Source organism: Ceratotherium simum, chromosome 30 (genome assembly GCF_057802395.1).
Source record: "Ceratotherium simum simum isolate JZ-2026a chromosome 30, ASM5780239v1, whole genome shotgun sequence".
Classification (NCBI taxonomy): Eukaryota; Metazoa; Chordata; class Mammalia; order Perissodactyla; family Rhinocerotidae; genus Ceratotherium; species Ceratotherium simum.
The window spans coordinates 29918929-29934391 of NC_141929.1; the positions used below are offsets into that span (position 1 = coordinate 29918929).

Sequence of the window (15463 nt, forward strand, 5' to 3'; positions counted from 1 at the left end):
ATTCCAAGTGTGATGGGAAATCTTGGGAGTGTTCTGAACAGAGGAGTGAGAGACCTTGGATTTTACAAAGGTGCTCTTTGACGGCTGTGTTGGAACTGAAGGTAGGGAAGGGGCAGGGCAGATGCAGGGACACCAGCTGGGAACCCTCTGGACTGCAATCATCCAGGCAAAGGATCATGGCGGCCTGGACTAGCCCACAGCAGAGGGGGTAGTGAGAAGGGGTTGGTGCCTGGATATTCTTGAAGTGACAGCTGACAGGATTTGCTAGTGGACAGGATGTGGGGTGTAAGGAAAAGAGAAGGGGTAAGGCAGGCCCCTGGGCCTTTGTCCTGAGCCAGGTGATGCACGAGGCCCACCCGGGGCAGCCACTGGCACCCACTCTGGACAGCGGCGACTCCTGCCATTCTCACGGGTGCTGGTGTCACTCAGCCCCCACTGGACGCAGCCCTGATCGGGCCCTCGTTGTCTCTCCTGGACTTTCACCATCTTCCACCTCTACTGTCCCTCCCACTCCAACACCCCATGGTGCTGCCAGACTCACCGTTGTAGACCCAGGTCAGGGCGTGTCCCCCCTTCTTAAAAGGCTGACCTTCCTGAGAAGACAAACCCCCTCATCTCCATGGAGTTATCCTTCAAAACACATCTGAGTCCCTGCTCTGTGCAGACATTGTGCAGAGAACATGCTGCACCATCTGCTGTCTCTCTAGTCCACGCCCCACAGCTTCCTCCAAGCCCAGGACTCTCGGGGTCTGAGGTTCCTGGGATTAGTCCCGCACAGTGACACCTCTGCCACTCTGTTCATGCCGTTCCCACTGACTGGAACACTGTTCACTCCCCAGAGCCCAAGGGATGGCACGCCTCCACGTGGCCTGCCCTGTGTCCTCCTTCCAGAAGGAGTTGCTCCTCTTGCTGGCTTCCTGCAGCCCTTTCTGAAATGCACAGCCTTTTAAAGAGAACAGTGGTGCACCCACATCCTTTGACCCTATTGTCAGCCATATTGCATTAGGATTTGGGCCCTTGTCCTGCTGAGTCAGATCACTTGAGAGAAGTTCTCCGGGGCAGCCAGAACGAGCTTGTCATTCACTGACCCTTGGAGAGAAGATGTAGGTCCTAGAATTCACAGAGTCTCAAAGCCTGTGGGTTGTCCAGTTTCACCTGCCATCTGGGTAGGGAATATGGCAGATGGAGCTGGTGTCCGTGTGAGGGATCTGTAACAGCTCCGCTAATGAACAATATCCAGTGTTTGTCCAGCCCTTTCCATGTACCAGGTACTGTGCTGAGTATTTTACGTGTGTTCAGTCATTTAAACCCCACATGAACCCATCTCATAGATGAGGAAACTGAGGCACAAACAGGTGTAATTACTTTCCAAGGTTACCAGTTAGTAAGTGGCAGAGTCAGATTTCAAGTCTGGATAGTCTGGCTCCAAAACCCATGCTCTTAACAACTTCCATGACCAAATATGAAACGTAACTACCCAGAACCAGCTTCCCAGATGGTGACCTGTGGGTCGGGCTCTGGGGAATCTGTGGCATGTAAACGTTCTTCACCAAAGGTAAAACCTAAAATTAAGACATTTATCAACATGACGAGAGCCCATCCCTGATTCCTTTTCTCCGGCTCTCCCTCTCTGATAGGGATTCAAGTCTTGGTTTAAGCCCATTGAGTGATGAGGCGCTCACTACCTCCTGGAAGCAAACCACTCAAGAATAGCTCATGTTTAAATGTAGATACACAGATACAGTCAGTTGTCATCAATCGTGATTCTGTATTTGTGAATTCACCTACTCACTGAAATGTATTTGTTACCCAAATCAATACTCGGGGCACTTTGTGGTCATTCAAGGATGTGCACAGAGGGACGGAAAGTTTGAGTCACACGGTGACACATGCGTTCCCATCTGAGATCAAAGACGACAACTCTCTGTCTTCTTGTTTCATCTTTCATGCTATTAACAAGTATCCTTTTCATGGTCTATTTAGTGCCACATTTTTCACATTTTTATGTTTTCTGTTGGGGGTTTCTCTGTGTAAAATGGCCCCCAGCACAGTGCTGAAGTGCTGTCTAGTGTTCTTCAGCACAAGAAGGCTGTGATGTGCCCCACATTTGAGAGATACGTGTGTTAGATGAGCTTTGTCCAGGCGTGGGTTACAGTGCTGTTGGCTGTGAGTTCAGGGTTAATGCATCAACCGTGCAGCACATCCAGAAAAGGAGGAGGAAATTTGCCCTGAGGCCCCTCTGGAAATGCTGAGGTAACATCTGTAGCTGTGATGAGGCTGTGGAAAAGTGGTTACATTTGTAGTTTGGGAGGATGATGATGATAAAAATCACAGTGGATGGCACTGTCGTGATGCTAGAGGCCAAGGAATTTACAGTCATGTTACCAGAGGCTGGAGAGTATGAGCCCTTCTCGGCTGCTGTTTTCCTATAAATAAGAACTAGAGATATAATTATTTGTAAAAAAATATATGTTACATAAGATGTCTTTCAACACACATAAAACGATGTTGTCAAAAATGTGACCAGAGTATCCCAGGAACCCAACCCTGTATTTCCTCTGGGAGCTGTGGCTGTTTCTCTAATTCAGAGTCGCAGTGACTTTATAGAACTAAATTACCAAAATAATGAGAATTGACTTTACACAGAGAGATACATATAGACATACATACACTTCACTTTGAAATATATATAAACATGTGTGTGTATATATCTCAATACTTAAGTATAAACTTATAAATATATGTACATATATATGTAATATATATATTACAATATATATATATTCTGATTTGTCAGAGACTTGCCCACATCACCTGACCACTGCCAGCCCTGCGTGAAGTTCTGTCCTCTGGGGTCACAGAGACTGAGTCTTCTTTGTTGGGACTCTGAGTTCTGTGGTTACTCCCATGGGCATGCAGGTCTATGGTGCTGGCCTCTCGCTCAGACAGGTAGATAGTGGGAGGTGGGTGTTCCTTCAAGAGGGTAAGGACAGACACTATGCCCCCTCTTCCCCAGAACCATCCTTACCTGCCCACTGTTGTTGATGGAGTGCTGCTGCCAAAGATGCCTGAAGAGATTCTGACTGAAAAGACATTCAACACTGTTCCCTACATCATCGGAATCAACAAGCAAGAGTTTGGCTGGCTTCTACCAATGGTAAGAATGTGTTGGTCTTTTAGACTCACCTCCCCTGCCCATCACATCACCCTTCCCATCTCCGATCACCGGAGATCCTCCTTCTCCAGACCCCCTCAGGGTCCAGAGCAACTGTCCCCTTCATGCAAGTTGACATTTCCATGGAAACCTTCTCTGGGATGGCCCAACTATCACCTGGGAGTGTGGCCCTGGGGATCCCTCTCCCCAAACACTCTCTGATTGTTCTCCATCCGAGAATCCTGAAAATGCGACACTGGGACAGCCCGTAGAGACAATCACTGGGCAGATGAGAAAACCAAGGCATGGAAAGGTGAAGGAGCTCAGGAGTTAAGGAGAGTGAGGCCTGGGGCCCTGCAGCCTCTCCCCTTGGGCTTGGTGCTTTCATAGTTTCTCCATAAATCCCACACATGCTCCTAGTCATCTAAGTGGAAAGATTCAGAGGAGCTTGCTTCCTCTGGAGTTAACATTGACTGCTAAAAGCTAGGAAGGGCTTTCCCTTCTGACAAAGATAAACAAAGCCGACACTAGTTGAAGTGGTGAGGACAGGTTTTATTCAGTTAACCACTGCAGTAGGGGAAAGAGTCCAGCGTGAACTGAACTCCAGTCCCAGAAACAAAAGGCTGGAGCCTATTTAAAGGCTGGATGTGCTCAGGGAAAGGCTGTGGGCTGGGAGGGGGGTTTGTCCATGTGACTGGTCCACCTGGATTAGTGAATTGGCTCCTCTTCAGAGGAGAAACAGACTCTCCTGTCTTTCTAACAGGAGACAGTGGTATAAGTTGGAGCAAGATGTCCACTGAAGTTAGGCCTTTCTCCTCCCACAGGAACTGAAAGAGAGAGAGTCATCTCCTGAAAGTCTGCATTTCAAAGGATGGCTCTCAGGTCCTTGAGGAAATAATTTCGGGTGGTTTATTTACATCTTAAAGGTCAGAGATAAGATTTATAATTGCAAACTATCTAAAGTAACTGCTCTAAAAGGGGTTCAGTGATCCATCAACCTATCACCAGGTTTTGGCTGAACAAACAGTGAATTCTCCTGGCAGCAGGGAGCTTTCCCAGGCAGGCAGTTTAAGGGAAGCTGGGGTCATCCTAGGGACAGAGCCTTAAGCTGCTAGAAGCCCTGTCAGAGTTGGGTCAAGTCCCTTAGTACATGTTTGGATGGAGCTGTCATGTGCAGAGTTCTGCAGTTCTCACTTCAGAACAATCTCAGAGGTTATACTGAAGGACCAAAGCCATAGGGCCAGATTTGGGGCTTCCTCAGTCAGCTGAGACTGGGAGGGTATTTGTGAGTCTATGTCCTCTGTCCAGAGCCCTCTACTTCAACTCTAGCCTGGCTTAAACCCTCCTTCTCTGTCTCGATGACCATTGTGGGGACTCTAGCCTGACATACATATATACACATACGTACTGCAAAGGACTGAGACAGCTTCTCTTAACACTTAGTTCATCCTTTTTGCACTCTTTGAGTTTCTGGATATAATAAATCCTTTTGATGCACTGATATTGCCCAGATTATCCAAGACCCATGCCCGTCAACACATGACAAGGTGACCTTCAGACGCCATTGCTTTGGTCGGTTGGTCAGTTTGATTCTTTCTGCTAATTCCCAATGATTCACAATTGATTAAGTTATCGTTTTAACAGATGATGGGCTACCCCCTCTCTGAAGGCAAGCTGGACCAGAAGACGGCCACGTCACTCTTGTGGAAGTCCTACGCCATGGCTGTAAGAATCTATGGAATCACAGCAACTGGCTGAGACCCAAGGAGGGGAGGGGCTTGCCCCAAATCACAGACAATTAAATGGCAGAAGGAAGACTGTTGTTGGCGGGTTGTACCCCCATTTTTCTGCCTTTCTCACTCACCACCTAGGATGGGGGAGGGTGGATTGCATGGGAATCAGGTGGTTCACCATTAACACAAGAAGACAAGCTGTGTCACTCACCAGAGGGTGGGGATCACTTTCACTCTTGATCCATTTCAGGAAATCCCTGAGGAACTGACTCCAGTGGCCACTGAGAATTATTAGGAGGGACCAATGACCCTGTCAAAAAGAAAGACCTGTTCCTGGATTTGATGGGAGATGTGATGTTTGGTGTCCCGTCTGTGACTGTGGCCCGCTTCCACAGAGGTATGAGTCCCAGATGTTGGACAACAAAGAGACACTGACCCCACTAGCTTCCCTGTTAGTCCTGTCCAACCCTCAGCATAGACAGATATGTGGAAACTGCCAAGGGCAAGGCCTCTGAGGTCATTCCATATGGCCTGGAGTGGGACACTATCCTATTATTTGCTTTCACTAGAAGCAGACTCTGAGAAAAGGATCTGAAAGCAAGTAGTTTATTTGGTAAACAATCCCAGAAAACACCAGTAGAGGAGTGGAGTAGTGACAAGGGAAGGAGAAGGAAGCCAATCCATGCTGCACTGTCAAGCAAGTATCCACAGTGGACACTGGAGCTGGGGAACTCTGGGAAACCAGCAGAAGACAGTCTCATGGTTATCCCAAGTGAGCAGCGTGGGAGCTGGTGTATTTATCCTCCAACTCCCATGAGTGATTGGTTGAAGGCTGTTCCCAAGGTTAACTGGTTCCCAGGTCAATTTCCTGGTGCTTTGACCTGCTGTATACATGAGCAGAGTGGTCTCTGGTTGCCAAAGACCTAGGCAAATAGTTATCAATGCCAGAGATGGAATCAGGCTGGCATGTCCAGAAGTAGAGCATATGGTGAGGCACTGACAGCATCTGCTACAGGGACTCCTCACCTGACGTTATGATTACAAGGCAAATCTTGGAGGATGTGTCTTGGAAGGTGTTCAAAGTCAGAGCTAACTGTAAACTAGTCTGTTAACCAGTGGATCTGGGGGTACAGTGAAGCCAAGCATAGGATCCGGAGGATTGTAGTGGACCGAGAAAGCCAAGAGGAGTGAGCAGTGGGAGGGGGAAGACAGGTGTCAATGTCTCCAGCTGGCTTTTGTCCATCCCAATGTATGCTGGGTCTACCACAGGACCTTCCACTTTGACCCAAGGGATTTGAGGTCAGGGGTGGATGAGCTCACCTAGAGAGGAGGTGTTGCTTCTGGGTGCCTTTTTGAGGTCGTCACAGGACCCATCCTTTTCTGGGAGCCCTCCTTCACCTAATCTCCAAGCCAAGTAGTGGTTCTCTAGTCCAGACCTCTCCCTCTAACTGTGCTGGGAGGATTTTCAATTCAGGATGTTATACGCCTGATAAAAAGTATCTATAGCTGACCTACTATGTGCCCAAGCACTCAGGACAGTAACGTACATGTGCTGGTTACCACTTCCTCCTCCCGAGGGTCCTGATGAAACTCTTCAGCTGGGGGCCACCTGAGGTCAAATCTGTTCTTTCATAAACTTGGTCTTGTTTCTTACTATGTGCCTGAATTGTGGTATCCCTGGCTGCATCATCTCCTGGTCCAGCCACACTGGACTTGTGTGTTTTATCTGATATTTCATGACTTTGAGTTCAGGGTCTTTTGACAGGACTACCCAGATTTTATCAATGTTATTCTTTCATTTTTGTGTTTGTCTCTCTTTTTGATAAAAAAGAACTTTTCTGAATATAAAATTAATATATAATAATATATAATATCTTACAGTTGTAGAAAGTTTTGAAAATATGGGAACATATAAAGAAGAAACTAGATATCACTCATAACTCCTCCACCTAGAAGTATCTGCTAAAATTTTTTTTTTTGAGGAAGATTGGCCCTGCGCTAATGTCTGTTGCCAATCTTCCTCTTTTTTTTTCTTTTTTGTCCCCAAAGTCCCAATACACAGTTGTATATCATAGTAGTTGAGGTTTAGCTCTTCTGTGTGGAATGCTGCCTCAGCCTGGCTTGGTGAGCGGTGAGTACGTCTGCGTCCAGGTTCTGAACCGTCAAACCCTGTGCCACAGAAGCAGAAAGTGCGAACTTAACCACTACACCACCAGGCCGGCCCTCCTATAAATTTTTGATATCTTTTCTTCTAATAATATTTTCATGTCTTACATATAATGTAAAAACTAATTTTAGGGCCGGCCTGGTGGCTTAGCGGTTAAGCGCGCACGCTCCGCTGCTGGCGGCCGGGGTTCGGATCCCGGGCGCGCACCGACGCACTGCTTCTCCGGCCATGCTGAGGCCGCGTCCCACGTACAGCAACTAGAAGGATGTGCAGCTATGACATACAGCAATCTACTGGGGCTTTGGGGGGAAAAATAAATAAATAAAATCTTAAAAAAAAAAAAACTAATTTTATATTATGTGTTTGTTCCTATAGGCATTTCCTAGCTGCCAATAAAAACTCATTGAAAAAAGCCATTATTTCATGGATTAAAATTTACTTTAGCATTCCTGTCCTGTTGGATATTTAGGCTGGCTGCTCATATTTTGATGCCACAAAAACATTATGCTCACCCTTATGTGCATAAATCTTTAACCATGTCTCTAGTAATTTTCTTAGGATTGGTTTTTAGAAGTGAAATTATTAGGCTGGACTGCAGGAGCATTTTAAACTTCTCGATACAGATTTCAAAATTGGTTTCCAGTGTATAAGAGTGTGAGTTTCTTAACACTCTCACTTGGGATAGTCTGTTTAAAAAATAAAAATAATGCTGCCCATTTCATAAGCCCTTCCCCGCCAAAAAAAGAACATCACGCTGTTTCAGTTTGCCTATTTTTGATTACTGGCTCTCTCTTTGACTCTGCTTCTCTTATTGTTCTCGATTGTTATTGTCCAAGTCTGCACCCTACTTAACTTTGAAGACTTGTGTTGTGATTGTAGGAATTTTATACATCTCAGAGGTTTAAGACAGAAAGTTTTTAAAAAAACTTTAAAATATCCTATTGGGCAGCATCTTACCAAAAATAAGTTCTCTCATTCACAAAAGGTCTTTCTTCTATGTTGTGTTCCGAATTCCTTTCTAAAAATTTTGAGTGGCAGAGGCACAGATAATCCCCTCCTTTTCAGGAGTTCTGCTTGACTTTGAAGCAGCTGTTTAACAGGTGGGTTACAGAACCACAGAAGGATTGCTTCTTCCAAACAACTCCTTTTGCTAAACCAAGGGTGCAATATTGGGAGCGAGGGAGGAAATTAAATAAATTATTCTACATCCTCATATCAGGATGGAATGTATTGTTAAATCACTTTTTTGACAAATATTTAATGATGTGAAGAAATGATTATGATCATTACAAAATAACGTACAATGCTGTCCCAATTTTATATACATATATGGGATATGTGCTAAAATATTAATAGAGGTTCTTCTGAGCGGTGGGATTATAAGTGATCTTTTTATTCATTTCCCTTTTTTCTTCCTTTTCTGCATTTGTTACTGTGCCCACGGGGGGAAAAAGTTGTAAAATTTCTCCACCAGCTGACTCGAAGCCTGACCCTTCCCGTGTTGGAGTCACTCACCATGGACCTCATGATCCACGCAAAGTGTGGATCTCCATGGCCAGGTGGGCCAGGAGTTAGCCCTGAAGGAGCAGCGATGGCAACTCTGGGGAAGCATCATCAGGAAAATTGACATCTCTGGGGCTTGGAGGGGGAGGTGAGAGAGGAGGGAGGCAGGGGGAGGAGGAGAGGGGCAGGAGAGAGGCAACTTCCTCCTTCCTCAGCCCCTCTTCTCTCTCCACCACCTCAACACTCCCCAGGCCAAGCAGGAGGCAAGACATGTGAGGTGACAGAGATATAGGAAAGGCTGAGTTTGTGGTTTTCTGAGACAGAAGAGACAGATTGTCCCCTTTCTGCATATGTTTGTATTTAAATATTCACGCTTTCAGACCAGAAACTTGGATTTGCTTCACTCTTCTCACAATAGTGAGAGAAACACTGGAAACACTCAAAACTGACCAGAAGAGAAGACCCCAATTGGGCTGCAGATATTCTACAAAGGAATGAAAACTAGCCTGTTATCAATGGAATACAGTAGTGTAAACTGTATGTATGCAGATGTTCTTGAGTGTAAATGCATCAGTAGGCAAAGGGGTTTATGTGAATTGACCTGGTGCCCTTATATTAGTTATTTTGAGCAGATCCACCTAAAGTTTCAACATTCATTCATTCGTTCAATCTTCACTCATTCATTCAACAAATACCTGGCTCAAATCCAGTTCCACCTTCACCAGGTATGTGGTCTTAAGCAAGTCACAGAAATTTTCAAAATTATGTCTCTATTATGTTGACAACCAGGGGTTTCCTGCAGGGCCACACAGTGTCCAGCACACAGCTGACACTCACAATGGGCAGCTGTTATTAATACTGCTGTTGTTGTGTACTCAGGACCCGGGTGTGCCACCCATTCGCTGAGTGCTCAGGGGACCCGGAGACCTTGATACCATCCAGGTGTGCGTCAGGTAAAATGAACTGTGCTTGAATCCATGTCTTCTCAGATGCTGGAGCCTCCACCTACATGTCTGAGTTTCAGTATCGCCCAAGCTTCTCATCAGACCTGAAACCCAAGACGGTGATAGGGGACCACGGGGATGAGCTCTTCTCAGACTTTGGGGCTCCGCTTTTCAAAGGTGATGGCCCTTTGGTGACTACAAACTTGGACTTATGAGATCTGGTTTCAACTTTTGGTTTGGTGGTCTTGGGAAAGCTCTTCCTTCTCTCCAGGTCTTAGTTTCTGGAATTCGCGATAACAAGCTTGAACTGCAAAAGTCCTCAACCTTTCTCTTGCTCTAAGATGCATGATGGAGAATGTGTATTCATGTCCCCTCATTCACGATCACTACAAGAATCCAGACCTGGGGGTCAATATGACAGGTGGTGGGTCACTAGCTGGGCTCTGCTCAAGGGCTTGAATGCCCCCACCCACTTCCCACTCACAAGAGCATATCAGAACTTGAGCTTGAATCAGGGCTAACCTGCATCTCTCTGTTTCCAACTATCTATCTATCCATCTAAAAGTCATATCTTATTAAATTTCAAATATTTAGGAATATATTAAAAAAAAAACCTTTCACACATGTTTTCAAAACCTTAACTATCAACAGTTACAGACTACTTGTACCCGCCTCAGGGCTATTTGTGACACACCAGTGCCTCTGGGCATTACTTGGTTAGATGACTCGTTAGGGCCATTGCAGCTCCGTTATTTTGCAGATTCTATGTGTATGTGGGTGGGTGAAGGGGATTGTAAAAAGACCCAAGGAAAGCAATCCTGGGAGGTTGGGTTGCTGTATTTGAAACTCTGGGTTGTGGCATTGTGACCCTGAAGGCAGCCTTCTCACAGATTGATGACAGCCCTTCACTGAGTTCTACATCAGTAACTCTCAAGCTTAAAGTGCACATAAATTACCCAGAATCTTCTTAAAATGTAGCTATTGACTCAGTAGATCTTGAGTAAGGGCTCAGATTATGAATTTCTAATAAGCTCTCAAGAGATGTTATTGCTGCAGGCCCATGAACCACACTTTGAATATCAAAGACTTTTGTCTTCTTCCCCACAGAGGGTGCCTCAGAAGAGGAGATCAAACTCAGCAAGATGGTGATGAAATTCTGGGCCAACTTTGCTCGCAATGGGTAAGTTTGATGGCAAAGATGGAGCAAGGTTGGGAAGGGGTAGAGCATATCTATTGGGAAGTGGTAGCTTATAATGTTTGATGGTAAAATTCCTGGCCCTGTGGCCTCTGACATAGGAGCTCTCTAACAATGGACAGGCTGCCAGGAGATGGTGATCTCCCTATCTCTAAGGAGCCTCTTGGTCCAGATGACACCAGGGGTTCCCTGAAACTTCAGAGGGTTGTGGGGACCACACAGTAGCTTTGGAGAATTTCTATTTGATTCTGTTCCCAGGAACCCCAATGGGGTGGGGCTGCCCCATTGGCCAGCATATGACCAGAAGGAAGGGTACCTGCAGATTGGCATCACCACCCAGGCAGCCCAGAAGCTGAAAGACAAGGAAGTGGCTTTCTGGACTGAACTCCTGGCCAAGGCGGCAGTGGAGGAGCAACACCAGACAGAACATGTTGAACTGTGAATGGGTGGCCCAGCCAGCCTCATGGTCCTCAGGGAGCCAGCACGGAGGTATTCTACAAAAGGTGTTTATGGGCCAAAGAGGCATCTTAATGCGGAATCTGGGGAATTGCCCAATGGGAGTGGGCAGAGGTTGGGGAGGGGGAATTTCTGTATCAATGGCCTCAATTTTGGGAATAAATATTCCTTTGGAGACCAAGTTAGTGTCTGTCTCATGGGCTGGAGATTATGCCATCCTCCTTAGAGAGAGAAGGATGAAGAGAGAGGGCACCATCAGCAGGCAGGTGCCTCTGACAGGGCTGGCTTGGCCTCTAGACAAGCAGAGTCCAGCAGGCTGGGCCCTGGAAGCTGCCAAGGGGGACTCTGGATCTGCTCCATGTCTAGGGGCCCACAACAATTTCCAACAACAGATTGTGGGGTGGCCAGAGTATGGTGACCATCCCCTCCGTATAGAGCTAAGTGTAGAGACAGAGGTGGTGCAGACTGATAATGTACCTGGAGAGGGGGAGAGAGGTAGGTGCCGTGGTGACCATGTGACACTGCTGTGTGGCCATTGCTGACCCCTCCACGGGTCTACAATTCTTTCTTCAACATACACAGTGTTCTCCCAGGCCCTCCCTGATGCCATCTCTTCCAACATCTCATCGGAGCCCCTTCTGTAGCCTGGACCACTTCAGGTCCGAGCAGTGACCACCTTGGGGTGAGTCCCTGAAGTGTTACCCTAAAACTGCCTGTTTCAGAATCTCTGGGGTGACTTCTGGCTTCTGCTGGATTGTAGAAAGCTCTAAGGAGTGTCACTCCCCCCCAATAGCAAGAAAAAGCTAGATTATCCTCAAAATCATGACTTTTCCTGCACCATTCAAAGAGCTGAGATTTCAGGTGAACAATTACACTGAAGTCTCAGGAAGACAGGCACTTTGGAGAAAGATGGGACGTGGATGCTGACTTACTGTCTGCCACAGGTGGAAGATGGGGTCACCATAGGTGTGAGTACCATTACTCTAAAATTGCCAATCAAGTGCTCAAGGCCAAGTGTGGGCTAATATGAGGGTATAAAGCCCTCGGGAGCCAGGGACCCGTGGGGGAATTTACACAGACTCTTCTCCACTGACCTCCATCAGGGGCTCCTGAGAAAGATCGGGAACAGGTAGAAAGACCAGAGAATGCCTGCCTCAGTGGTGCAGGCATAAAGTCCTTCTCAGACACTTCTCCCTTAAAGCACAAAATCCCTAAACCATTGAGAAAAGCAGCAATCCCACCTCCCTTGGGGTCCTGGGGAAGACCTGTTGAGGGTGAGGAAAGGAGGACAATTTAAAAACTCTCTCCCCGTGGGAGAGGTACAGGAGATCATCCTGGGTCCTGGTCCTTAGAGGTCTTTTACTGCTGGGGAGGGGCAGAATCACTGAGAAAGGCCCCTCTCCGTGACTAAGGGACACAGGGTCTGCCTAAGGCTGAGACTGGACCAGGACAAGAGAAATGACTCTTGGATGCCAGCACCCAGTTTTACAAAGTGGTGTTGCCTTTTTAACTCCTCCCAGCAATGTACACTCTGCATCTTTGCCAACACTTGATATAGTTAGACGTTTTTAGCCCTTTTGATGAGTATGTAATAGTACTCACTGCGGTTTTAGTTACATTACTGTGAGGGCTAATGATTGAGCACCCTTTGATGTTTATTAGCTATTTGGGTAGCTTCATTTGTAAAATGTCTGCTCAAGTCTTTTGCCCATTTTTAATTAGGTTTTTGTCTTTTTATTATTGAAGTGTGAGAATCCTTGTACATTCCAGATATGATTCCTTTGTCAGATATACATATTATGAATATTTTTCTCAATTGTGGCTTGTCTTCTTGCCTTCTTAATGGTGTATCTTGAGGCGCAGAAGTTTTTAATTTTCATGAGGTCCAATTTATCAATTTTTTTTCTTTTCTGATCAGTGCCTTTGTATTTTCTCTCAGAAACCTTTGCCTATCCTAACATCATGAAAATATTCTCCTATGTTTTTAGTTTAGTTTTAAGCTTTTTAGCTTAGTTTTCACTTTAAGTTTATGATCTGTCCTGAATTAATTTTTGTGTATGATGAAGTAGGGGTCAAGGTACCTTTATGGTAAGTGTCAATATTTGCTATGTAAGTCCTCCAACACATTTCAAGGTCCTTTCAGTTTCCATATAAGTTTTAGAATCAGCTTTTAAATTTATAACAACAACAAAGCCTGCTGGAGTTTTCATTTGGATTGAATTCACTCTATTGATCAATTTGAGGAGAATCAATATCTTAATAATATTGAATCCTCAAATCCATGAACATGGTTTATCTCTCCATTTATTTAGATCTTTAATTTCTCTTAGCAATGTTTTGTAGTTTTTAAGTCACAGGTCTTCAAATCTCCTGTTAAATGTATCCCTTAGTATTTGATGCTTTTGACAATTATAATTAGCATTTAAATATTTTATTTTCTCATTTTTTTATTGGTAGAAACAACTTGATTTTTTCATATTGAAAATAAATATGTTTCCACAAACTGAGTAACAGACTGATTGTTCTGTATCTCTGGTAACAAGTAGCCTCCAGAATTGGTTTTAAACTTGTTCAATTGACCCATGACAAAATGCTTCAGTGAACATACTTTTGCAAATCACTAAATCATTCTTAGCCCCTTACTTCTGAAAATTAGCTTACCAGGGACAAACTCACTTTAATAAACACACTTGTGAGCGCTCAGCAAACAACAACAGTGTCACCTGAGTAACCATGCTTCTACAGGTGATGTCAACCCACATATGTTATCTGCAATTCCACCAATCCCTGAGCTCCACTGTCTAATTTCCCCTGCGATTTTTTCCTTTGACCCATGGGTACTTTGGAAGTATATTACTTAATTTTCAAATGTTTGCAAATTTTCTAATGGTCTTTTTGTCATTGATTTCTACATGGTGATCAGAGAATATATTCTGTATTATTTTAATACTTTGCAATTTATTAAAGCTTGTTTTAGGGCCAGCGTATGGTCTATGTTGGTAAATGTTCCATGTGTACTTGAAAAGAATGTATAATCTGTCGTTGTTAGTGTAGTGTTTTGTATATGTCAATTAGGTCAAATTGATTAGTACTGTTGTTCAAATACATATCTTTACTGATTTTTTCTACTTGTTCTATTAATTATAGACCAAACTGTAGTAAAACTTCTAACTATGATTGCAATATTTTCTATTTCTTCTTTTGTTCAATTTTTGCTTCATGTACTGTGAGGCCCTGAGAATCAGTATTGTTATTCTCATCACGGTATTTCTTTTTATCACTCAAAAATGATCCTGGTGGGAGTCAAGATGGCGGCATAGGCAGACTCTGAACTCACTTCCTCCCGTGGACACAGCCAATTTACAACTACTCGTGGAAAAATTACCCCTGAGACAGAACTGAAAACTGGATAAGAGGAACTCCTGCAACAACGGACAATCCTAACTGGGGTAGAAGAGGCAAAGACTCCCTTCTGGAGAGGAAAAACGCCGCCTTCACAAGCCGCCAGCTTCACGGCCGCCGGGAGCAGCTCACAGGTACGCAGCCTCCCTGGAGGCGCGGGACCCTGAGCCGGGGAGCGCCCCCGCTGTGGGCATTTTGTGGACCCAGCACAATTGAGACCAGCAGCATAATATCTGACTTTGCCTGCTCCTAAAGCATTGGGTAGCACCCCCAGAAAACCCGGTTCACAAAGAAACTAAAACTGGCTCTTAAAGGGCCCGCGCACAAACTCACCCGTTCCAGAAAGCATCCTAAAATCACCAGAAAGAAAGGTGCACAGTGCTTCGGTGACAAGAGACTCACCTAATAGGCCCTGAGTGCATCTCGGTGAGGGGTGAGACCTCTCCAGGGACTGGGACATTGGCGGCCATTGTTGTGGCCTGGTGTGAGCGTGCTGACACAGACGCCATTGGAGTTCTCCCTGAGGCCTGCTAGCCCAGGGTCTGCCCCACCCGCTAGAGCACCGATTTAATCCAGCTCAGCCAGGGCAGGCAGCCCACCCTAGAGACTAGCCCCACCCAACAACAAGCCCTCAGGCAACGTGTGGGCCTGCATAGATTGGTGACTGGATTCTCTGCAGCCTGGCAACTGAGCTGACTTGAGCGGGGCAGGGTGTGCACAAGGAGCGGGTGGAGAGTGTGGGGAGGTGGCAGAGTGTGTGGGGCTCCCGCCTTGGAGAGACTGGGTCCACTTGGGGAGGTCGGGGTGCTCACACGGGGCAGGACTGTGTTGACTGTGTGTGTGGACCTGTGGGCGGCAGGGCTTCTCAGCCACAGAAGACTTGTACTTCTCAAAGACCCACATAGGAGG

At 45.8% G+C, this 15463-nt stretch overlaps 1 long non-coding RNA gene and 1 pseudogene across 1 annotated transcript; one reads left to right on the forward strand and one right to left on the reverse strand.

Moving 5' to 3' along the window:
• Positions 1-11138, forward strand: part of LOC106802017 (liver carboxylesterase 1-like) — a 33587-nt pseudogene extending 22449 nt beyond the window's left edge.
• On the reverse strand, positions 3686-15180 carry LOC147913139 (uncharacterized). Its single transcript, XR_015549168.1, has 3 exons — positions 14957-15180; positions 5099-5197; positions 3686-3981 (listed from the first exon to the last, which is right to left on the reverse strand). It is a non-coding gene; the product is annotated as an uncharacterized LOC147913139 (long non-coding RNA).
• Between the last annotated feature and the right edge of the window lie 283 nt (positions 15181-15463).